The sequence below is a fragment of the Phyllobates terribilis genome, unplaced genomic scaffold, assembly GCF_046119375.1.
Source record: "Phyllobates terribilis strain yellow unplaced genomic scaffold, ASM4611937v1 Scaffold_7__3_contigs__length_470593459, whole genome shotgun sequence".
In the NCBI taxonomy this organism is placed as follows: domain Eukaryota; kingdom Metazoa; phylum Chordata; class Amphibia; order Anura; family Dendrobatidae; genus Phyllobates; species Phyllobates terribilis.
Window position 1 is genome coordinate 46,612,683 of NW_027362767.1, and position 24,879 is coordinate 46,637,561.

At 46.1% G+C, this 24,879-nt stretch overlaps 1 long non-coding RNA gene across 1 annotated transcript; it reads right to left on the bottom strand.

Annotated features, from left to right (window-relative positions):
• Nucleotides 1-629: 629 nt before the first annotated feature.
• LOC141152853 (uncharacterized) lies at nt 630-24,879 on the bottom strand. Its single transcript, XR_012247169.1, has 4 exons — nt 24,796-24,879; nt 1,076-1,128; nt 910-973; nt 630-737 (listed from the first exon to the last, which is right to left on the bottom strand). It is a non-coding gene; the product is annotated as an uncharacterized lncRNA (long non-coding RNA).

A 24,879-nucleotide genomic window follows, 5' to 3' on the forward strand; every position in this document is an offset into this window, starting at 1 on the left:
TTTTAGTGAATCTTAGGCAGACCAGATCTTAGACAATACCTCACCTGTCCACACGGAGTGCTGTTCATTCAGCCTATACAGTGTGTTACTTTAAAGCTCCACCTAGTGGTACAAATGTTTAGTGCAGTCATTTCCATTTTCTAATCTGAGATATATATATATATATATATATATATATATATATATATATATATAAGCAAAGGAAATCATAGATACTAGAAACATTACTGTAATATATAAGCAGGTTTTCCTACAGCGCCTCTGCAGATGAAATAAAGAATTACATCTTAAGCATTAAAATCATTGACCTATCATGTCCCTGCTCTAATAAGGCATATAAAAGACAGAATATTTTAGGCAGACGAGATCTTGAAGGCTTGAGACCAAGAATATAAAAAATAAAAACTGGATATGGGTTGAGGTGGCTTTTTTGTTTTATTTTCCGCACTTTGGATTTGGTGAACAGGTGCTTGACAATGGGTTTTGTTTTAACTATTCAGTTCTGGTAGACTTAATAGCCTTGTGGCGAAATTGAGTCTATAAAGCTTATCTTGTATATATTTAGAGAAAAGTTCATTTAGGGATTAGGGAATGTGTCTTGTATATGCGCCATTAAGCATAGCACATCTGCCACTGAGCTGGGATTCATAAGACACGGAGGGAACTTACAAAGGAATCTTTTTTTATTCATTCAGACGCGTTAGACATAAAGGAATTTGCATACTGCAGGAACACATCTAGGAAAAAAAAATAATGTCGTCAAACCAAAGGTTAAAGTTTTGAAAAAAAAAAAAATTCTGTATTTTACCCTTTAAATCTTCCTAGGAATGTAAAAGTAGGTCAGACCCATAGGCGACGTATAGGTGGCCGGCTCCTAAGAAGTTACCTACAGACTTAGATCATTCTTACATTCACTTGACGCGTCTCGCGCTGCTCCGCCGCTCTCCGTATTTTCTGCAGGTAAACCGTGGCGCTAGAGACAAAAAAGAGAAAATTTTCTTTCTAACCTCACGCGATCCAATTACAAAGCGAGAACCAACAATAGAATATTCTCAGACGAGCTCAAAGTCTTTACCTTCTCTTTTTTTTCTACGTTCTCGGCTTACAGTAATTGTCAAAGAAACGGCCCTGTCGAGAAACATATATATGTACATGGAAGAAAAAAAGGTGCAGACAGTTCTGTAATGTTCCTGGAGTCATTGTGGACCATAGTAACAGAAGCAATAAATCTAGGGGAAGAAAACTTTGCAAACTGATTTTGTGAACTTGTTCCTTCTAATTTTGTGTGCTTTTTCTTGCTGACTGTGTACTTTTTTGTACTGACTTTGCATACTTTTTCCTATTGTATTTGTGTACCTTTTTCACACTGATTTTGTGCACTTTTTTGTACTAATTTAGGTACTTTTTTGTACTGATTTTGCGTACCTATATCCCTTCTTTCATTCAATATCATCCCCCGTCCCTCGGTTGAACTTGATAGACTTGTCTTTTTTCAACCATACTATGTAACTATAAGTGTATCCTCCATCAATTTGAACTCAAATGTTAGTACACCCCACCGATGTAAGATACTTTTATGCACAATGTCCTTTTTTTGATGCAACCAAGACGGATGAAGTCAGAGTGTCTGCATGTTTGCGTCAATCAGTTTCTGTTACTCCATACGCCAGTTACATCCACATTGGCACCGAGGTGGTAGCCACAGTGGTCCCATAAGGGTACCAGAGTCAGAAAACGTGCGTCAGGCCAAAAGCTTCCCGGGCTGCTGGTGTTATGGCATCAGAAGCTCCATGGATTTTCCAAAGTGTCACATTTGTAAGTGGATAAACCAAGGCAGAAACCGGGTGTTCTGGCAATTGCAAGGCAGGTACTGGCATCCTCCTATGGGACACAGGGACATTTTGGGTGGGTCCCCAAAGGATCCAACCTCGGCATTACCACAGATGGATGACTTCTAGCTTCCTTTACTCTCCCATTCAGATATTTCCATTGATAGGGAGATAATGGAAGACAACGGCGGCATGTGCCGGGCGCCAACAACCTACGTTTCCTTGGCTTTATAACAATAAAGGGCTGGGGCAGAAAACGAAACCTTTGCCCCAGGTGAAAGAAGACCGAGCGACATCTCTGATCAGACATAACCGGCCCCCCTTATCTCCACATAAATATCAGATCACCATGTCACCGTCAATCTCTACGTTAAGAGACTCCTCCAGTAAAAGTCTCCGAACCGATCGATAAAAACCTTGAGATTCAGATCTCAAAGAATCTTTTAATATCTTTGTGTCGGTCAATATTTCCAGTAAACTGCAGGTGTCACTGTTAGATTTAGAATAAAGGACGAGTGGTCTGCGATTGAGGGTTAATAGCTCCCGTGCGCTGCATTTACTGGCATATAAGCATGCGTTCACACCACCGGTCAGGGCACGGCTGATTTTGGTCCAGGCAGCCTGCAGATTGGTATGGAGGGCGAGGATGACAAATGCTTACAATGTGCCTCGGACTCAGCGGGCGACCCCACAGGCGTTCTCAGGAGCGAGCAAAAACTTACTGCACAAAGTATTCAGGTAGAGTCATTTTATGGAGAGAGGACAACAGATCCCAGAAGAAGGAGAAAAGGTTCCTCATTCCTAATTCTCAAATTCAATCTCATTTTACTTAGAAAACACAACCCGAGAAAATAGAGGAGGTTCTGGCAGATGAGAAATGCAGATCTATCTGGGAACAGCCCGCAATGGGGATGAATCTGAGACCCCCAGAAACATAAATATATACAACCGTCATAACACAGGCCGTCAGGAAGGAAAAATCTGATGTGTGAATGAAACAACATAAAAATAAAGTAAAAAGTAGCAAAAAAATGTAACAATGTAAAGTGTTGATTTATAATGTTTTTTTTTCATACCAGGCACCAATCAGTAAACCCCAAGTATATTATAGGAGTGCAGCTCTGGAGTATAATACATTATATTACTGATTCCGAGTTACATTCTGTATTATACTCCAGAGCTGCACTCACTATTCTGTAGTGTAATGTATGTACACAGTGACTGTACCAGCAGAATAGTGAGTGCAGCTCTGGAGTATAATACAGGATGTAACTCAGGATCAGTACAGGATCAATAATGTAATGTATGTACACAGTGACTCCACCAGCAGAATAGCGAGTGCAGCTCTGGAGTATAATACAGGATGTAACTCAGGATCAGTACAGGATCAGTTATGTAATGTATGTACACAGTGACTGCACCAGCAAAATAGTGAGTGCAGCTCTGGAGTATAATACAGGATGTAACTCAGGATCAGTACAGGATCAGTAATGTAATGTATGTACACAGTGACTGCACCAGCAAAATAGTGAGTGCAGCTCTGGAGTATAATACAGGATGTAACTCAGGGTCAGTGCAGGATCAGTAATGTAATGTATGTACACAGTGACTGCACCAGCAGAATAGTGAGTGCAGCTCTGGAGTATAATACAGGATGTAACTCAGGATCAGTACAGGATCAGTAATGTAATGTATGTACACAGTGACTGCACCAGCAGAATAGTGAGTGCAGCTCTGGAGTATAATACAAGATGTAACTCAGGATCAGTAATGTAATGTATGTACACAGTGACTGCACCAGCAGAATAGTGAGTGCAGCTCTGGAGTATAATATAGGATGTAACTCAGGATCAGTAATGTATGTACACAGTGACTGCACCAGCAGAATAGTGAGTGCAGCTCTGGAGTATAATACAGGATGTAACTCAGGATCAGTACAGGATCAGTAATGTAATGTATGTACACAGTGACTGCACCAGCAGAATAGTGAGTGCAGCTCTGGAGTATAATACAAGATGTAACTCAGGATCAGTAATGTAATGTATGTACACAGTGACTGCACCAGCAAAATAGTGAGTGCAGCTCTGGAGTATAATACAGGATGTAACTCAGGATCAGTACAGGATCAGTAATGTAATGTATGTACACAGTGACTGCACCAGCAAAATAGTGAGTGCAGCTCTGGAGTATAATACAGGATGTAACTCAGGATCAGTACAGGATCAGTAATGTAATGTATGTACACAGTGACTGCACCAGCAGAATAGTGAGTGCAGCTCTGGAGTATAATACAGGATGTAACTCAGGATCAGTACAGGATCAGTAATGTAATGTATGTACACAGTGACTGCACCAGCAGAATAGTGAGTGCAGCTCTGGAGTATAATACAAGATGTAACTCAGGATCAGTAATGTAATGTATGTACACAGTGACTGCACCAGCAGAATAGTGAGTGCAGCTCTGGAGTATAATATAGGATGTAACTCAGGATCAGTAATGTATGTACACAGTGACTCCACCAGCAGAATAGTGAGTGCAGCTCTGGGGTATAATACAGGATGTAACTCAGGATCAGTAATGTAATGTATGTACACAGTGACTGCACCAGCAGAATAGTGAGTGCAGCTCTGGAGTATAATACAGGATGTAACTCAGGATCAGTAATGTAATGTATGTACACAGTGACTGGGAGCAGAATAGTGAGTGCAGCTCTGAAGTATAATACAGGATGTAACTCAGGATCAGTACAGAGTCGGTAATGTATGTACACAGTGACTGGGAGCAGAATAGTGAGTGAGGGCTCCGCTGCCTACAGGAGAAAATGGCAGCAGAGCTGCAAGAATATGTCCTCTGGTTCCTTCCTCACTTTATCCCTGACAGAGGCGCGACGGGGAGACAGAGAGAAAGCTGCCGGCGACAACGATGCTGAGGGGGAACGAACAGAGAGGTGAGTGTTGTTTTGTTTTTTTAACCAATACATTGGGGAGAGGACACAGAGGTGGTGGGGGAGCGGACACTGAGGGGTGGTGGAGGAGAACAATGATGGGGTGGGGGAGCGGACACTGAGGGGTGGTGGAGGAGAACAATGATGGGGTGGTGGAGATGACACTGTGGGGTGGTAGGAGAAAACAATGATGTGGGTGGGGTACAGGGCACTAAGGTGCAGTAGGGGAGAACAATGATGAAGGTGGTAGAGAGAACACAGGTGTCATGGGGAGAACAATGATGGGGGTGGTAGAGAAGACAGTGCGGTGTGGTGGAGGAGAACAATGATGGGGGTGGTGGAGAGGACCCCGAGGTGTGGTGGAGGAGAACAATGATGGGGGTGGTGGAGAGGACCCCGAGGTGTGGTGGAGGAGAACAATGATGGGGGTGGTGGAGAGGACACTGAGGTGTGGTGGGGGAGCACAGTGATGGAGGTGGGGGAGCGGACACCGGTGAAGTAGGGGAGAATAATGATGAGGATGGTGGAGAGGACACCGGTGTGGTGGGGAGAACAATGATGGGGGGTGGAGAGGATAGTGAGGTGTGGTGGGGAGAACAATGATGGGGTGGTGGAGAGGACACAGGTGTGGTGAACAATAATGGGGGTGGGGGACAGAACACTGAGGTGCGATAGGAGAGAACAATGATGGGGGTGGGGAGTGGACACAGGTGTGATGGGGGAGAACAATGATGAGGGTGGTGGAGAGGACACTGAGGTGTGGGGAGAACAATGATGGGGTGGTGATAGGACACTGAGGTGTGGTGGGAGAGAACGATGATGGGGTGGGTGAGCTGACACTGAGGTGTAGTGGGGATAACAATGATGAGAGTGGTGGAGAGGACACCAAGGTGCAGTGGGGGAGAACAATGATGGGGTGAAGAGGACAATGATGGGGTGAGGGACAGGACACTGAGGTGTGGTGGGGGAGAACGATGATGGGGTTGGTGGAGAGGACACTGAGTTGTGGGGAGAACAATGACAGGGGTGTTGGAGAGGACACTAAGATGTGGTGGGGAGAACAATAATGGTGGTGGGGGAGAACAATGATTGGGTGAGGGACAGGACATTGAGGTGTGGTGGGGAGAACAATGTTGGGGTTGGTGGAGAGGACAATGAGGTGTGCTGGGGGAGAACCATTATGGGGTGGTGGAGAGGACACTGATGGAGTGGGGAGTGGACACAGGTGTGGTGGGGGAAAACCATTGTGGGATGGTGGAGAGGACAATGATGGGGTGGTGGAGAGGACCATGACGGGGTGGTGGTGAGGACAATGATGGGGTGGTGGCGAGGACAATGATGGCGGTGGGGGACAGGACACTGAGGTGTGGTGGGGGACAGGACACTGAGGTGTGGTGGGGGATAGGACACTGAGGTGTGGTGGGGGATAGGACACAGGTGTGGTGGGGGACAGGACACCGAGGAGTGATGGGGGAGAACAATGATGGGGGTGAGGGACAGGACACTGAGATGTGGTGGGAGAGAACAATGATGGGGTGCAGGAGAACAATGATGGGGTGGGGGAGAGGACACTGCGGTGTGGTGGGGAGAACAATGATGAGGGTAGTGGAGAGGACACTGAGGTGTTGGGAGAACATTGATGGGGTGGTGGAGATGACAGTGAAGTGTGGTGGGGGAGAACAATGATGGGGGTGGTAGAGAGGACACTGAGGTGTAGTGGGGGAGAACAATGATGGGGTAGTGGGGGAGAAAAATTATGGGGTAGTGGGGAGGACACTGAGGTGTGGTGGGGAGAACAATGATGGGGGTGGTAGAGAGGACATTGAGGTGTGGTGGGGGAGAACAATGATGGGGTAGTGGAGAGGACACTGAGGTGTGGTGAGGGAGAATAATGATGGGGATGGTGGAGTGGACACTGAGGTGTGGTGGGGGAGAACAATGATGGGGAGGTGGAGAGGACACTGTGGTGTGGTGGAGAACAATGAAAGGGGTGGTGAAGAAGACACTGAGGTGTGGTGGCGGAGAATAATAATGGGAGTGGTGGAGAGGACACTGAGGTGTGGGTACAGAACAATAATGGGGGTGGTGGAGAGGAAAATGATGGGGGTGGAGGAGAGGACACTGAATTGCGGTGTGGGGAGAACAATGATAGGGGTATTGGAGAGGACACTGAGGGGGAGAACAATGATGGGGTGGTGGAAAGGACAATGATGGGGTGGAGGAGAGGACAATAAGAGGGGTGGGGAGGTGACAATAATGGGATGTGAGGGAGAGGGCAATGATGAGATGTGAGGGAGACAATGAGGGGGTAGGGGATTGGGATAAAAGTAGGGGGGAATTATAATGTACATATGAATAGGGGGAGGGGGAGGAGGGCGTTAGATATGGATGCAAAATGAATTGGGTAGTGGAGGAGGGTGATAAATTCCTGACAGCGTCCTCCCCCATCTTACAATTCATTATGACACTGTCAGTGACTTTAAATTTATTGGGGAGTGGGAGAGGAGGGGGTAAGATGGATAGGACAGTTTATAATGAATTGAAAGGTGGGAGAAGATGCTGGGAGGTGGTGGAGTATGCCCAGTACCTGATAATGTGTTCTCCCACCCCCAAATGCATTATGATGCTATCAAGGACTTATAATGAATGGGGGGGGCACAGAACAGGGACTTAGCCTATGTGCACACGTTCAGGATTTGCAAAAGAAAATTCTGCTGCATGTCCTAATGTGTTGGCAGGAAGAACGCTGAGTAAAATACATTTTTGCCACGTTTTTGACATGCTTTTGTTGCAGATTTTCCCCCATTCATGAGTACGGGTGAAATACACTGCAAGAATTGACATTAAAATCTGCACAATCTGCTGTAAATCTGCAAGGAAAAAATAAGCAGCGTGTGCATGAGACTTCAGGGATCTCATTCACTTTGCTTTTACTGTAAAACCTTGTATATTTTCCGTGTGCACAGAGCCCTACAGTTAATTGGGGAGAGTCAGAGACTGAATAGTTTATATTTTTTGGGCTGCGGAGATTATAGATAATGGGGGGGGCACAAAATTAGGTTATCACCTTATATTTTGATTGGTGCATGGCTGATAGTATATTAATGATGGGGTACATATCTGTATTCAGGGGCGCAGTGCGAGGGAGACACATGTATGTATACAATGCATGTTTGTTATTTTCAGGGCTGCGGTGGTCATCATGACGAGTCGTGGCTGGGAGATATCGACATGAAGATCTGATCAAATGTAGAAGAAACAACAGAAAACGGCTCTAATCAGGCGAGACATCAGAGGTCACTGGATGTAAGTTTTATTCTGTATCTGCACTGTGTGACTTGGAGTGATAAGGTTACCTGTAAAATCCCTTAGGCCACATTCTCACATTTGTGTGATATGTCTGTGTGATGCTAGATTTTATTTTATAGCATAGTCCCTTAGTATATAGTGTACTCACTTATTATGTATAGCACAGTCCCTTAGTATATAGTGTACTCACTTACTATGTATAGCACAGTCCCTTAGTATATAGTGTACTCACTTATTATGTATAACACCATCTTTAGTTACATAGTCTCCTCTTTTATTATGTATAACACCGTCCCTTATTAAGTACCATCCTCTCTAGTTATATATGGTGCTGTCCTTTATTATATAGCTTCCTCTGCTGTTATGTACAGTGCTGTCCCTTTCATAGGGTATTCTTGTTATTTTCGTCTGTCACAGCACCCTCTTTTATTATCATAGAATCATAGAATGGTAGAGTTGGAAGGGACCTCCTGGGTCATCTGGTCCAACCCCCTGCTCAAAGCAGGATTCACTAGATCATCTCAGACAGATGTCTGTCCAGCCTCTGTTTGAAGACGTCCATTGAAGGGGAACTCACCACCTCTCGTGGCAGCCTGTTCCACTCATTAATCACCCTAACTGTCAAAAAGTTTTTTCTAATATCTAATCTGTGTCTCCTCCCATTTAGTTTCATCCCATTGCTTCTAGTCTTTCCTTGTGCAAATGAGAATAAAGATGATCCTTCTACAATGTGACAGCCCTTGACATATTTGTAGACAGCTATTAAGTCTCCTCTCAGTCTTCTTTTTTGCAAGCTAAACATTCCCAAATCCTGCAACCGTTCCTCATAGGACATGGTTTGCAGACCAGTCACCATTCTGGTCGCTTTTCTCTGAACTTGCTCCAGTTTGTCTATGTCTTTTTTAAAATGTGGTGCCCAAAACTGTACACAGTATTCCAGATGAGGTCTGACCAAAGAGGAGTAAAGACCGATCATGACTTCACGTGATCTAGACTGTATGCTTCTGTTAATACATCCCAGAATTGTATTTGCCTTTTTTGCTGCGGCATCACACTGTTGACTCATGTTCAGTCTATGATCTATTAGTATACCTAAGTCTTTTTCACATGTACTGTTGCTTAGCTCTATTCCTCCCATTCTGTATATGCTTTTTTCATTTTTATTGCCCAGATGTAGTACTTTGCATTTTTCCCTGTTAAAAACCATTCTGTTGGTTGCTGCCCACTGCTCCAGTTTATTTAGGTCTTTTTGAATCCTCTCTCTCTCTTCTCTAGTATTAGCTATCCCTCTTATCTTTGTATCATCAGCAAATTTAATCAGTTTACCCTCAATTCCTTCATCTAAATCATTGATAAAGATGTTGAACAATACAGGTCCCAGGACGGAGCCCTGTGGTACCCCACTTGAGACATTCATCCAGCTGGATGTGAAGCCATTTACAACCACCCTTTGAGTCCGATCACTAAGCCAGTTATGAATCCACCTAACAGTTGCCTGGTCCATTGCATACTTGGTCATTTTTTCAATAAGGATGGTGTGAGATACTTTGTCAAATGCTTTGCTGAAGTCAAGATATACTATATCTACAGCATTTCCCTGATCCACCCAGTCAGTGATTCTGTCATAGAAGGAAATTAAGTTAGTCTGACATGACTTGTTAGTTACAAACCCATGCTGACTCTGGTTAATCACTTCATTCTTATCCATGTACTTACATACATGTTGTTTAATAATTTGTTCAAAGATCTTTCCTGGTATAGAAGTCAGACTCACCGGCCTATAGTTCCCTGGGTCCACCTTCTTCCCCTTTTTGAAGATAGGAACAACATTTGCTCTTCTCCAGTCTTCTGGGACTTCTCCTGTTCTCCAAGAATTTTCAAAGATTATGGAGAGTGGTTCTAAAATTTCTTCTACTATCTCCTTCAGTACTCTGGGGTGTAATTCATCTGGACCTGGAGACTTGAACTCATTTATGTTAGCTAAATATTCCCTCACAATCTTTCTGTTTACAGATAACTTGGATTCCTCTATTCCTTTAAAATTACATAGTCATCTCTTGTTAGATATAAAATGACTGCTGATGGAGCAGTCGGTGACCAGGAGACCGGTCCAGCAGCTCCTCCATCAGGAAAGAAGCTTTCCCATGCTCCATCAGCCGTCATTGGATTATAAGTCTAACAAGAGAGGACGGTATGTAATAAAGACAGGGGGCTATTGTAGTGCCGGCGTCCCTGCCCTCTGCTAGGCAGGGACGCTGTTCCCCTCACTGCTCTGCTCCGTGCCCGGCGTCCCTCTCCCGCTCTGCTGGCAGCGCGCGCTCCTTCCCGGCCACTGTGCTTAGGGCGCGCGCGCGCGCCCTCCCTCCCTCTTAAAGGGGCCGCGCGCGCCGTCCTAAGGAGTCCCCGGCCAATGGCCGGAGGACTTTACCATATATAAGGCACCTCCTCCAAAATGGAGGTGCCCGAGCAATGTTGTTGCACTGTTCACTACTCTGCTGCAGCCCTCAGGTCCCGTTGCCAGTTACCTGCCAGTTACCTGCCAGTTACCTGCCAGATTCCTGCCTGATTATCTGCTACCTGCCTGCTAGTCTGAGGTCCGACGGTCTGCCTTGCTACTCCTGTCAGTCTGTCTAAGGACCAGCCTGCCCGCTCACCTGGGAGCGCACACCAGCCACCTGCCTGCTTGCCTGAGGTCCGACGGTCTGCCTTCCTACTCCCGTCAGTCTGTCTATGGACCAGCTTGCCCGCTCACCTGGGAGCGCTCACCTGCTACCTGCCTGCTAGTCTACCTGGAGGCTCCGCCGTCACATGCTGTGACCACCTGCCTGTCCAGTGACTCCTGCTCGCTCACCTGGGAGCGCTCATCTGCTGCCTGTCTGCTAGCCTACCTGGAGGCTCTGCCGTCACATGCTGTGACCACCCGCCTGTCCAGAGACTTCTGCCCGCTCTCCTGGGAGCGCTCATCTGCCGCCTGTCTGTTGGTCTTCCTGGAGGCTCCGCCGTCACATGCTGTGACCACCCGTTTATCCAGAGACTCTCGCCTGCTCACCTGGGAGCTCAAGTCTACCTTCAGCCGCCACAGGTCGTACCAACCCTTTACCCAGAGACTGCCCCGGTCACTTGCCGTGACCACCTGCCCGTTCACCCAGAGACTGCCCCAGTCACTTGCCGTGATCTCCTGCCCGTTCTTCCAGAGACTGTCCCGGTCACTTGCCGTGACCATCTGCCCGTTCACCCAGAGACTGCCCCAGTCACTTGTCGTGATCTCCTGCCCGTTCTTCCAGAGACTGTCCCGGTCACCTGCTGTGACTGCCTGCCTGGTCGCCACCCGCTCCCTTACAAGGACTGCCCCCTTGTATAGTAGCTCAGAGGTTCCGCCTCCCAGACCCGTTACAGTTTGCTCGGGCCATGGAACCCGGTGGCACCCAAGCTCCCTCGCTCTCGGACCTCTGTCATGAACTGTCCCGTCAGAGGTCCCAACAGGAGTCCATCCTGGGTCACCTGCGGAATGTCAATTCTCGCCTGGACACTCTGACTGCTCCACCAGCAACCACCGCCAGTGCCATGACTCGCAACCCGGCAGCTCCGCTGCCCACCAATACCATGGTATCCTACCCCGGACCCCGGCTTTCTGCACCTCCTCGCTTCGGAGGCGACCCCGCCCAGGCTCGGGGCTTCATTAATCAGTGCACCCTGCACTTTGAACTATTGTCCCACCAGTTTAACTCCGACCGGGCCAAAATTGCCTTCATCATGTCCCATCTCACCGGGGAGGCCCTGGCCTGGCTAAATCCTCTATGGGAGAGAGGAGACCCCCTGGTGTCCGACCTGCCTGCCTTCCTCACGGCTTTCCGGAAAGTCTTCGATGAACCCGGACGGAAGACCTCATCCGCATCGTCTCTGCTACGCCTCCGTCAGGGAAGTCTCACCGTGGGCCAATATGCCATACGGTTCCGTACCCTTGCCTCGGAGCTGGCCTGGGATAACGACACTCTGGTATCCGTCTTCTGGGAGGGTCTGTCCGGCCGTATTAAAGATGAACTTGCCGGTCGGGACGTTCCTACCACTCTCGATGACCTAATAACTCTTGCCACCCGGATTGACCTACGGTTCCAGGAGCGTGCCAAAGAGGTCACCCGTGAGAGGAGGTTTCCACGTCTAGCTCCTACTTTTCAGAAACCCGTCACTCCCTCCGTCTCTCCCCAGGTACACTCTCCTGAGCCTATGCAGGTCGACCAGACCAAGATGGTCAAAACCCGTCAGGACTTACGCCGTGCCGAGGGGAGCTGCTTCTACTGTGGCAGTAAGGAGCACCGGATCCGTGCCTGCCCAGAGAGGTCGGGAAACGCCTGTGTCTAGGTTCGCTCAGAGAGGTCGACCTAGACAAGAATAAATCCTCTCCATCTCTGCTGCTGTCAGTTTCAATCGTCTGCGGGGAGAACCGTTATTTCGAACTAGCCCAACTGGACTCTGGAGCAGCCGGGAATCTTATTTCACAGTCCCTGGTAGAGAAGTACCGCATCCCCACCAAACCTCTGGCTGTACCCTTGTCTGTTGCTGCCGTGGATGGGGGTCTCTTACCACGCCCCATCCAACTCATCACCGAATCCATTACTCTGCAAGTGGGAATGCTGCATTCTGAGAGTATCTCCTTTCATGTTCTGCCTGGACTCTCTCACGCCCTCCTGCTAGGTCTACCTTGGCTCCAGAGACATGCACCCGTGCTTGACTGGCAGACCGGAGAAGTCCTTCGCTGGGGACAGGACTGCCATAAGACCTGTCTGGTTCCCGTCCATCCCGTCCGTCCTTCTCCTACCCCAGCTAATCTACCTGGACTTCCGATTCCTTATTGGTCTTATGCTGATGTCTTTAATAAAAAGGAAGCAGAGACACTACCCCCTCATAGACCATACGACTGCCCTATCAACTTGTTACCCGGTACTACTCCTCCCCGTGGGCGTATTTATCCATTATCCGCTGCTGAGACCCGGTCGATGTCCGAATATATTGAGGAGAATCTGGCCAGGGGATTCATCCGGAAGTCTACCTCCCCAGCGGGAGCAGGCTTCTTCTTCGTAAAAAAGAAGGACGGCTCTCTCCGTCCCTGTATAGACTATAGAGGCCTTAACCAGATCACGGTAAAAAATAAGTACCCCCTTCCGCTCATTCCGGAGTTATTTGATCGTCTGAGAGGGGCTAGAATCTTCACCAAACTGGACCTCCGTGGGGCTTACAACCTGGTTCGTATCCGTCAGGGGGATGAATGGAAGACGGCATTCAACACCCGGGACGGCCACTATGAATATCTGGTAATGCCCTTTGGCCTCTGTAACGCTCCTGCCGTCTTTCAAGAGTTGGTCAATGACATCTTCCGGGACCTTCTCTACTCCTGCGTAGTGGTGTACCTGGACGACATCTTGGTCTTCTCTCCGGATCTCCAGACTCACCGGAGGGATGTTCGTCAGGTCCTGCTCAGGCTCAGGCAGAACCATCTCTACGCTAAATATGAGAAGTGCCTCTTTGAGCAGACCTCGCTTCCGTTTCTGGGCTACATTATCTCTCAGACCGGCCTACAAATGGATCCTGAGAAACTGTCTGCCATCGAGAAATGGCCCCGACCAGAGGGGTTGAAGGCTATTCAACGGTTCCTGGGCTTCGCCAACTATTACCGCCTCTTCATCCCGCACTTCTCTTCCCGGACTGCCCCAATTTCCGCGCTCACCCGTAAGGGTACTAATCCCAAAGAGTGGCCGCCCGAAGCAGAGGAGGCCTTTCTTTCCCTAAAACAGGCCTTCTCTTCCGCCCCGGTGCTGCATCGCCCGGACGGCAACAAGCAGTTCTTCCTGGAAGTTGACGCCTCCTCCTCTGGAGCCGGAGCGGTACTTACTCAAAAATCATCTTCCGGGAGAATGGTAACTTGTGGCTTCTTCTCCAAACTCTTCTCCTCTTCTGAGCGCAACTATTCCATAGGAGACCGAGAGTTATTGGCCATCAAGCTGGCGTTGGAGGAGTGGCGTTACCTACTCGAGGGGGCTCTTCATCCGGTAATAATTTACACTGACCACAAGAACTTGGCTTACCTCCAGCATGCCCAGAGACTTAACCCGCGCCAAGCCCGGTGGTCCTTGTTTTTTGCTCGCTTTGATTTTGTTCTTCATTTTCGCCCGGCTGACAAAAACGTCAAAGCAGACGCCTTGTCCCGATCCTTTCTGGTGTTCGATCTCGAGGAAGAACCTAAACATATCATCGATCCCGCCAGAGTAATGCAGGTGGCTCCCGTGAGTCTAAATCGTCTCCCTCCCGGTAAGACGTTTGTTTCAGTACCTGATCGGGAGAAGATCCTACACTGGGGCCATTCGTCTAAACTAGCTGGCCACGCCGGTCAGAAAAAGACCCTCCAGCTTATTGCCCGGCACTATTGGTGGCCTACCCTGCACAAGGACGTAATAGACTTTGTTTCTGCCTGTGTGTCCTGCGCCCGCAACAAAGTCCCGAGACATCTGCCAGCCGGACGCCTCCTTCCGCTTCCTGTACCTGCTGCCCCCTGGCAGCATATAGCAATGGACTTTATAACAGATCTTCCCGTCTCTGCCGGTTGTACGGTCATTTGGGTGGTCGCTGACCGCTTTTCCAAGATGGCTCACTTTATTCCCCTGCCAGGCCTTCCGTCTGCACCCGAGCTGGCTAAAGACTTTATCCGCCACATCTTCCGTCTTCATGGCCTGCCCCTCCACATCGTGTCGGATCGTGGGGTACAGTTCACCTCACGTTTCTGGAGAGCCACTTGTAAACTACTAGACGTCACCCTGGACTTCTCTTCCGCTTACCACCCACAGTCCAATGGTCAAGTGGAGCGGATCAATCAGAACCTGACCAGTTACCTCCGGCACTTCGTTAATGCCCACCATTCTGACTGGGTGGATCTCCTACCATGGGCCGAGTTCTCTTATAATAATCACGAGAGCGAATCCTCCTCCAAATCCCCGTTTTTTGTAGTCTTTGGTCAGCATCCTCGGATTCCTTTTCCTGTCTCCACCTCTGTGGACAACCCGGCTGCGGAATCTCTCGTTAGCAAATTTTCCTCCATATGGGAGAGTACCCGGTCCGCACTCCTTCTGTCATCCGAGCGTATGAAAAGACACGCTGACAAAAAACGCCTGGATCCTCCACAATTTCGTCCAGGAGATAAAGTCTGGCTCTCATCTAAATATGTTCGACTCAAGATACCTTCTTACAAGTTAGGGCCTCGGTTCATCGGTCCTCTGGAGGCCATCAGTCAGATCAACCCGGTGGCCTATAAATTGAAACTCCCGGCCAACTTACGGATCCCTAACTCCTTCCATGTATCTCTCCTCAAACCCGTGGTGCTTAACTCTTTTTCCAAGTCTACAGGTACGCCTCCTGCTCCGGTTTCTGCTGAGGACGAGTTTGAGGTAGAGAACATTCTTGCCACCAAAAGGGTAAGAGGAAAGACCTTTTTTCTGGTAGATTGGAAGGGGTTTGGTCCTGAGGAGAGAACGTGGGAGCCCCGGGAGAACATCCATGCCCCTCTCATCCTAGCTAAATTTCTATCTGGCCTAAAAAAGGGGGGGCCTAAAGGGGGGGGTACTGTAGTGCCGGCGTCCCTGCCCTCTGCTAGGCAGGGACGCTGTTCCCCTCACCGCTCTGCTCCGTGCCCGGCGTCCCTCTCCCGCTCTGCTGGCAGCGCGCGCTCCTTCCCGGCCACTGTGCTTAGGGCGCGCGCGCGCGCCCTCCCTCCCTCTTAAAGGGGCCGCGCGCGCCGTCCTAAGGAGTCCCCGGCCAATGGCCGGAGGACTTTACCATATATAAGGCACCTCCTCCAAAATGGAGGTGCCCGAGCAATGTTGTTGCACTGTTCACTACTCTGCTTCAGCCCTCAGGTCCCGTTGCCAGTTACCTGCCAGTTACCTGCCAGATTCCTGCCTGATTATCTGCTACCTGCCTGCTAGTCTGAGGTCCGACGGTCTGCCTTGCTACTCCTGTCAGTCTGTCTAAGGACCAGCCTGCCCGCTCACCTGGGAGCGCACACCAGCCACCTGCCTGCTTGCCTGAGGTCCGACGGTCTGCCTTCCTACTCCCGTCAGTCTGTCTATGGACCAGCTTGCCCGCTCACCTGGGAGCGCTCACCTGCTACCTGCCTGCTAGTCTACCTGGAGGCTCCGCCGTCACATGCTGTGACCACCTGCCTGTCCAGTGACTCCTGCTCGCTCACCTGGGAGCGCTCATCTGCTGCCTGTCTGCTAGCCTACCTGGAGGCTCTGCCGTCACGTGCTGTGACCACCCGCCTGTCCAGAGACTTCTGCCCGCTCTCCTGGGAGCGCTCATCTGCCGCCTGTCTGTTGGTCTTCCTGGAGGCTCCGCCGTCACATGCTGTGACCACCCGTTTATCCAGAGACTCTCGCCTGCTCACCTGGGAGCTCAAGTCTACCTTCAGCCGCCACAGGTCGTACCAACACTTTACCCAGAGACTGCCCCGGTCACTTGCCGTGACCACCTGCCCGTTCACCCAGAGACTGCCCCAGTCACTTGCCGTGATCTCCTGCCCGTTCTTCCAGAGACTGTCCCGGTCACTTGCCGTGACCATCTGCCCGTTCACCCAGAGACTGCCCCAGTCACTTGTCGTGATCTCCTGCCCGTTCTTCCAGAGACTGTCCCGGTCACCTGCTGTGACTGCCTGCCTGGTCGCCACCCGCTCCCTTACAAGGACCGCCCCCTTGTATAGTAGCTCAGAGGTTCCGCCTCCCAGACCCGTTACAGCTATAAATAATCCAATATGTAAGGGACGGTGCTGTACATAACAAGAGAGGGCACTGTGTAATAAGGGACGGCAATATACATAATAAAGGAGACTATGTAAGATATTTATATATATATATATATATATATATATATGTGTGTGGCTATATATACAGGTGCATCTCACAAAATTAGAATATCATCAAAAAGTTAAGTTATTTCAGTTCTTCAATACAAAAAGTGAAACTCATATATTATATAGAGTCATCACACACAGAGTGATCTATTTCACGTGTTTATTTCTGTTAATGTTGATGATTATGGCTTACAGCCAATGAAAACACAAAAGCCATTATCTCAGTAAACTAGAATAATTATCAAAAAATACCTGCAAAGGCTTCCTAAGCATTTAAAGAGGTCCCTTAGTCTGTTTCAGTAGGCTCCATAATCATGGGGGAAGACTGCTGACTTGACAGATGTCCAGAAGGCAGTCACTGACACACTCCACAAGGTCCCAGCGTCTGGAGGAAGAGTGGAGAGGCCACAATCCAAGCTGCTGGAGGTCTAGTGTGACATTTCCACAATCAGTGATGGTTTGGGGAGCCATGTCATCTGCTGGTGGAGGTCCACTGTGTTTTATCAAGACCAAAGTCAGCGCAGCCATCTACCAGGACATTGTAGAGCACTTCATGCTTCCCTCTGCCGACAAGCTTTTTGGAGATGGAAATGTCATTCTCCAGCAGGACTTGGCCCCTGTCCACACTGCCAAAAGTACCAATACCTGGTTTACACACAACAGTATCACTGTGCTTGATTGGCAGCAAACTCGCCTGACCTTAACCCCATAGAGAATCTATTATAGAGAATCTATGGGGTATTGTCAAGAGGAAGATGAGAGACACCAGACCCAACAATGCAGACGAGCTGAAGGCTGCTATCAAAGCAACCTGGGCTTCCATAACCCCTCAGCAGGGCCACAGGCTGATTGCCTCCATGCCACATTGCCGCATTGATGCAGTAATTGATGCACCAGGAGCCCGACCAAGTATTGAGGGCATTTACTGAACAGACATTTCCGATTTTAAATTAATTTTTCAAGCTGTTGTTATAAAGTATTCTAATTTACTGAGATAATGACTGTTGTGTTTTCATTGGCTGTAAGCCATAATCATCAACATTAACAGAAATAAACACTTGGAATAGATCCCTCTGTGTGTAATGACTCTATATAATATAGGAGTTTCACTTTTTGTATTAAAGAACTGAAATAAATTAACTTTTAGATGATATTCTAATTTAGTGAGAAGCGCCTGTATATCTGTAGCTTTGTCGCCATAAAAGGAAACAGGGGCCCAAGCTGTCAGTGTCCGCCCCTGTCTGGAGTATAATACAGGATGTAACTCAGGATCTGAAATGTAATGTATGTACACAGTGACTGCACCAGCAGAATAGTGAGTGCAGCTCTGGAGTATAATACAGGATGTAACTCAGGATCAGTACAGGATCAGTAATGTAATGTATGTACACAGTGGCTGCACCAGCAGAATAGTGAGTGCAGCTCTGGAGTATAATACAGTATGTAACTCAAGATCAGCACAGAATCAGTAATGTAATGTATGTACACAGTGACTGCACCAGCAGAATAGTGAGTGCAGCTCTGGAGTATAATACAGGATGTAACTCAGGATCAGTACAGGATCAGTAATGTAATGTATGTACACAGTGACTGCACCAGGAGAATAGTGAGTGCAGCTCTGGAGTATAATACAGGAGGTAAGTCAGGATCAGTACAAGATCAGTAATGTAATGTATGTACACAGTGACTGCACCAGCAGAATAGTGAGTGCAGCTCTGGGGTATAATTCATGATGTAAAACAGGATCAGTACAAGATCAGTAATGTAATGTATGTACACAGTGACTGCACCAGCAGAATAGTGAGTGCAGCTCTGGAGTATAATACAGGATGTAACTCAGGATCAGTAATGTAATGTATGTACACAGTGACTGCACCAGCAGAATAGTGAGTGCAGCTCTGGAGTATAATACAGGATGTAACTCAGGATCAGTAATGTAATGTATGTACACAGCGACTGCACCAGCAGAATAGTGAGTGCAGCTCTGGAGTATAATACAGGATGTAACTCAGGATCAGTAATGTAATGTATGTACACAGTGACTGCACCAGCAGAATAGTGAGTGCAGCTCTGGAGTATAATACAGGATGTAACTCAGGATCAGTAATGTAATGTATGTACACAGCGACTGCACCAGCAGAATAGTGAGTGCAGCTCTGGAGTATAATACAGGATGTAACTCAGGATCAGTAATGTAATGTATGTACACAGTGACTGCACCAGCAGAATAGTGAGTGCAGCTCTGGAGTATAATACAGGATGTAACTCAGGATCAGTAATGTAATGTATGTACACAGCGACTGCACCAGCAGAATAGTGAGTGCAGCTCTGGAGTATAATACAGGATGTAACTCAGGATCAGTAATGTAATGTATGTACACAGTGACTGCACCAGCAGAATAGTGAGTGCAGCTCTGGAGTATAATACAGGATGTAACTCAGGATCAGTAATGTAATGTATGTACACAGTGACTGCACCAGCAGAATAGTGAGTGCAGCTCTGGAGTATAATACAGGATGTAACTCAGGATCAGCACAGGATAAGTAATGGAGTTCAATGATTTTCATATCCTTAATATGGAAAAGCCAACCCTGCCTAATATCATTGTTTTCAGTGCTGTCTGTAAATGTTGTGGATGAGCTGTATAATTACCACTTTTATTTCACCACTGATTATAAGTCACTTAAAGGAAACCTCTCAGGCGATTTTTGCTGCTGAGACTGTGGGCAGCATGAACTGGAGCCTGGTTGCATGATTGCAGTCAGGTACCTTTTCTATGAAACACTCAGGTATTTTCAAAAAAGTATAGTTAGAGGAACCATAACCAAACACGAGACTAGTCTGACTCTTCCCAGCGCTGCTAGAGGCGACTGGTTTCTCCCTCGTGTGTACTGTACATAGGGAGAAACCGGTCAATCACCTACAGTGGCGCTGGGAATAGCTGGTCCGGTATCATAGACAGAACGAGTCCAGCGCTGCCCTCGGCCGGTTCTTCCCAATGGATCCTCTAACTATATTTTCCCTGAAACTCCGGTACGTTTCAGAGACAAATAGTCTGCGATGCATGCTGCCCATAAATCGCCTGACAGGTTCACTTTAATTTAACTGTATATATTTTTATTCCAATTAGTATTTACTGTAACGACTTCTTTTCTTTGCACCTCGGTTCTCTTTCCATTTTGCAAACCCATTAGCCACCATTTATTTAAGGCGAGGGAGCCGTGTGTAGCGCACTTAACAACGCGCTTTATAACATAATTACGTTTCGCAGGCACTGGCACTGGCGAGTCTAATAACTAGTGAAACAATGAGTTTTACTGCTTTTCCCAATCAAATCCATGAGCTCAGTGGAGGCCGAGCAGGTGTATGGAAAAATGCTGATTTGGACCATCAGATGCTGAACATAAGGGATTATTTACCGTTATCTGCAATTAGCTCAGATGCATAAACAGGCTTCCGTCTTAGCGGAGACCCGCAGAAAGATCAGACGCTCGCTCCTCTGCATATTTATGTATGTTTAGCGCTCGGCTACTAATAGGTGACCCAACCCATAAATGTATAATTACCCTATGGTTTACTTTATCTTGGCTTTACTGGTGCTGCTCCTTGTTAAATAGTTGCAGTCCTTTCAACAAATATAAATCAATGACACTTGGTAATCTTATCAAAGAAATTCTTCTTTCTCCACTTATGAGATATCTCTCCTCCTTCACTTTGAAATACTGCTACAATCTGCCCTGCTCAAGACAACATGGACTGACCGCTCACTGAGAGATCAGATTACAGCGGCCCATTGAAGTCTAGCATTGAGGAGTGTGTATGGGAGGTGGAGAAGAGTTACAAAGAGGAAGGCACAAATAGACTGTGCTCTTGCTTTCAAGAATTTTCCCCACCCCAGAGTTGAATTCACAGTTACATTGCACAGTACTGTGTTTAAAATTTCCTCCCTGCTGTTGCTGTTTTCTGTCATTTTATCCTAATTCAGAGCTGAATTCACAGCTAAACTGCTCAAAAATGCTGTATAATGTCCTCCATTCTCCCACAGTTTTCTGGCAAGTGTTTTAGTCTAACCCAGTGCTGAATTCACAGCTACACTGCTCAGTATTGCTGTGTTTTAATAAGTGTTTTATGTCACTCATAGCTCAATTTACAGCTAGACTGCTCATGACTGCTCTTGTTGCGGTTTTTAATAAGCGTTTTATGTCAGTCTATAGCTCAGTTCACAGTTACATTGCTCAGTACTGCTGTTGCTCCTGTTTTTTAATGTGTTGCATGTCACTCTAACTCAATTCACAGTTACACTGCTCAGTACTGCTGTTGCTGCTGTTTTTTTAATAAGTGTTTTATGTCCCTCCATAGTTAAATTCACAGTTACACTGCTCAGTACTGCTGTTGCTGCTGTTTTTTTAATAAGTGTTTTATGTCCCTCCATAGTTAAATTCACAGTTACACTGCTCAGTACTGCTGTTGCTGCTGTTTTTTTAATAAGTGTTTTATGTCCCTCCATAGTTAAATTCACAGTTACACTGCTCAGTACTGCTGTTGCTGCTGTTTTTTAATAAGTGTTTTATGTCCCTCCATAGTTAAATTCACAGTTACACTGCTCAGTACTGCTGTTGCTGCTGTTTTTTTAATAAGTGTTTTATGTCCCTCCATAGTTAAATTCACAGTTACACTGCTCATTAAAAAAACAGCAGCAACAGCAGTACTGAGCAGTGTAACTGTGAATTTAACTATGGAGGGACATAAAACACTTATTAAAAAAACAGCAGCAACAGCAGTACTAAGTGTTTTATGTCCCTCCATAGTTAAATTCACAGTTACACTGCTCAGTACTGCTGTTGCTGCTGTTTTTTTAATAAGTGTTTTATGTCCCTCCATAGTTAAATTCACAGTTACACTGCTCAGTACTGCTGTTGCTGCTGTTTTTTTAATAAGTGTTTTATGTCCCTCCATAGTTAAATTCACAGTTACACTGCTCAGTACTGCTGTTGCTGCTGTTTTTTTAATAAGTGTTTTATGTCCCTCCATAGTTAAATTCACAGTTACACTGCTCAGTACTGCTGTTGCTGCTGTTTTTTAATAAGTGTTTTATGTCCCTCCATAGTTAAATTCACAGTTACACTGCTCAGTACTGCTGTTGCTGCTGTTTTTTTAATAAGTGTTTTATGTCCCTCCATAGTTAAATTCACAGTTACACTGCTCATTAAAAAAACAGCAGCAACAGCAGTACTGAGCAGTGTAACTGTGAATTTAACTATGGAGGGACATAAAACACTTATTAAAAAAACAGCAGCAACAGCAGTACTAAGTGTTTTATGTCCCTCCATAGTTAAATTCACAGTTACACTGCTCAGTACTGCTGTTGCTGCTGTTTTTTAATAAGTGTTTTATGTCCCTCCATAGTTAAATTCACAGTTACACTGCTCAGTACTGCTGTTGCTGCTGTTTTTTAATAAGTGTTTTATGTCCCTCCATAGTTAAATTCACAGTTACACTGCTCAGTACTGCTGTTGCTGCTGTTTTTTTAATAAGTGTTTTATGTCCCTCCATAGTTAAATTCACAGTTACACTGCTCATTAAAAAAACAGCAGCAACAGCAGTACTGAGCAGTGTAACTGTGAATTTAACTATGGAGGGACATAAAACACTTATTAAAAAAACAGCAGCAACAGCAGTACTAAGTGTTTTATGTCCCTCCATAGTTAAATTCACAGTTACACTGCTCAGTACTGCTGTTGCTGCTGTTTTTTAATAAGTGTTTTATGTCCCTCCATAGTTAAATTCACAGTTACACTGCTCAGTACTGCTGTTGCTGCTGTTTTTTAATAAGTGTTTTATGTCCCTCCATAGTTAAATTCACAGTTACACTGCTCAGTACTGCTGTTGCTGCTGTTTTTTTAATAAGTGTTTTATGTCCCTCCATAGTTAAATTCACAGTTACACTGCTCATTAAAAAAACAGCAGCAACAGCAGTACTGAGCAGTGTAACTGTGAATTTAACTATGGAGGGACATAAAACACTTATTAAAAAAACAGCAGCAACAGCAGTACTAAGTGTTTTATGTCCCTCCATAGTTAAATTCACAGTTACACTGCTCAGTACTGCTGTTGCTGCTGTTTTTTAATAAGTGTTTTATGTCCCTCCATAGTTAAATTCACAGTTACACTGCTCAGTACTGCTGTTGCTGCTGTTTTTTAATAAGTGTTTTATGTCCCTCCATAGTTAAATTCACAGTTACACTGCTCAGTACTGCTGTTGCTGCTGTTTTTTTAATAAGTGTTTTATGTCCCTCCATAGTTAAATTCACAGTTACACTGCTCAGTACTGCTGTTGCTGCTGTTTTTAAGAAGTGTTTTATAACACTCCATAGCTCAGTTCACAGCTACACTGCTGTATAAGGTCCTCCATGCTGTTGCTTTTTCTATGAGCTTTATCTAACTGCAGATCTGGTTTCACATTTACACAGCTCAGTACTCTGTATGTGGACCCGCCATGCAGCTGCCGCTTCTGAACATGTGCTACACACAGACAGGAGAGCAGGAATCCCTTATGTCGGTGTGTGCTGTGTATGGGAGACAACATAGTGGCTAGTCTCCACCCAGTAGCTCAGAGAGAACTGAAAATTAGAGATAGTGTCTGTAGGGGGGAAAACTGGTGAAAAATAAAGGATACAAGTCATATAATGGAAAGAAATATTGTTATTTTGATGAACCTTATGAACATGTATTGGTTAGTTTAAAAATGTTTGCATCAACCATGTCACATATGAAGACAAAATTTTAATGAAATTACAAAAAATAAAGATCTACCAATTTCCCCAAAACATCACTCTTAGGCTATGTTCACACACGTTGGGTTTTTCAGCGTATTTTGCTGAAAATTTTTATGCAAATTTTCAGCTGCGTTTTGCAGTACCAGCGAAGTCTATGAGAAACCAAAATTCTCTGTTCACACATCTTGTTTTTTTTTTTTTTGCTGCGTATTTTCTACCTTGGTTGGGTTTTTGGAAAATAAATCATGTCACTTCTTTCAGCGTTTTTTCACCCATAGGAAGTAATGGGTGGTGAAAAAAAACGCTAAAAAAAAAAAAAACGCAGGTACATTTTTTCAGCGTTTTTGATGGTAAAATAGAATGGGGTTCTTTTTATTCACAGAACTTTATGTACAGGCATAAATAGTAGAGACAGAAGGACAGCGAAAAAAAAAAATGCTGAAAAAACGCATCAAAAAATGCAGCAAAACCTGTGTTTTTGACGCAGCTGATTTCCTGCCAGATATCAGTTTTGCTGCAGATTTCTGATGTAAAAAAAAAAAACACAACATGTAGGAACATAGCCTTACACCTAAACCGTGTCTGGCATTGCAGCTTTCAGTTGAATAGGACACAGCTGCAATACCATACTCAGCCATGAACAATGGTGGTGCTGTTTTGAAATAGAAAAAAAAAACAAAAAAAAAAAACGACACCTTTCCATATCAGCTGCCTTTTTGCATAGAATCACATTTGCTTATTCACTATCTTATTCTAGTAATGACATGCTAGATTTTTTTTTTCTCTCTCGTGCAAGATATTTTTAGCAGAATACAATATTCTCATTAAACACCAATCTTTACAGCTAGCGATTCCCCACCTGAATAGTATGGCTTCAAAGCTCGCCGCCTGGTAAATGACACTGATTAGCACACTGTGTTAACATTTATGATACTCTGCGGGTTTTCTTTTGATTCTTAATGCAAACAGCACATTTTCACAATTATAAACAATCTCTGGATTCCGGAATGATCTATCCTGATTCATTTATCTAATCTCTTACCTTCTTCTCTCTTTACTCTCAGCCCTGCGGTTTATCTCCTTATTCTCCAACACTGCCGTTGTTTGCACGTTCTACGGTATTAGA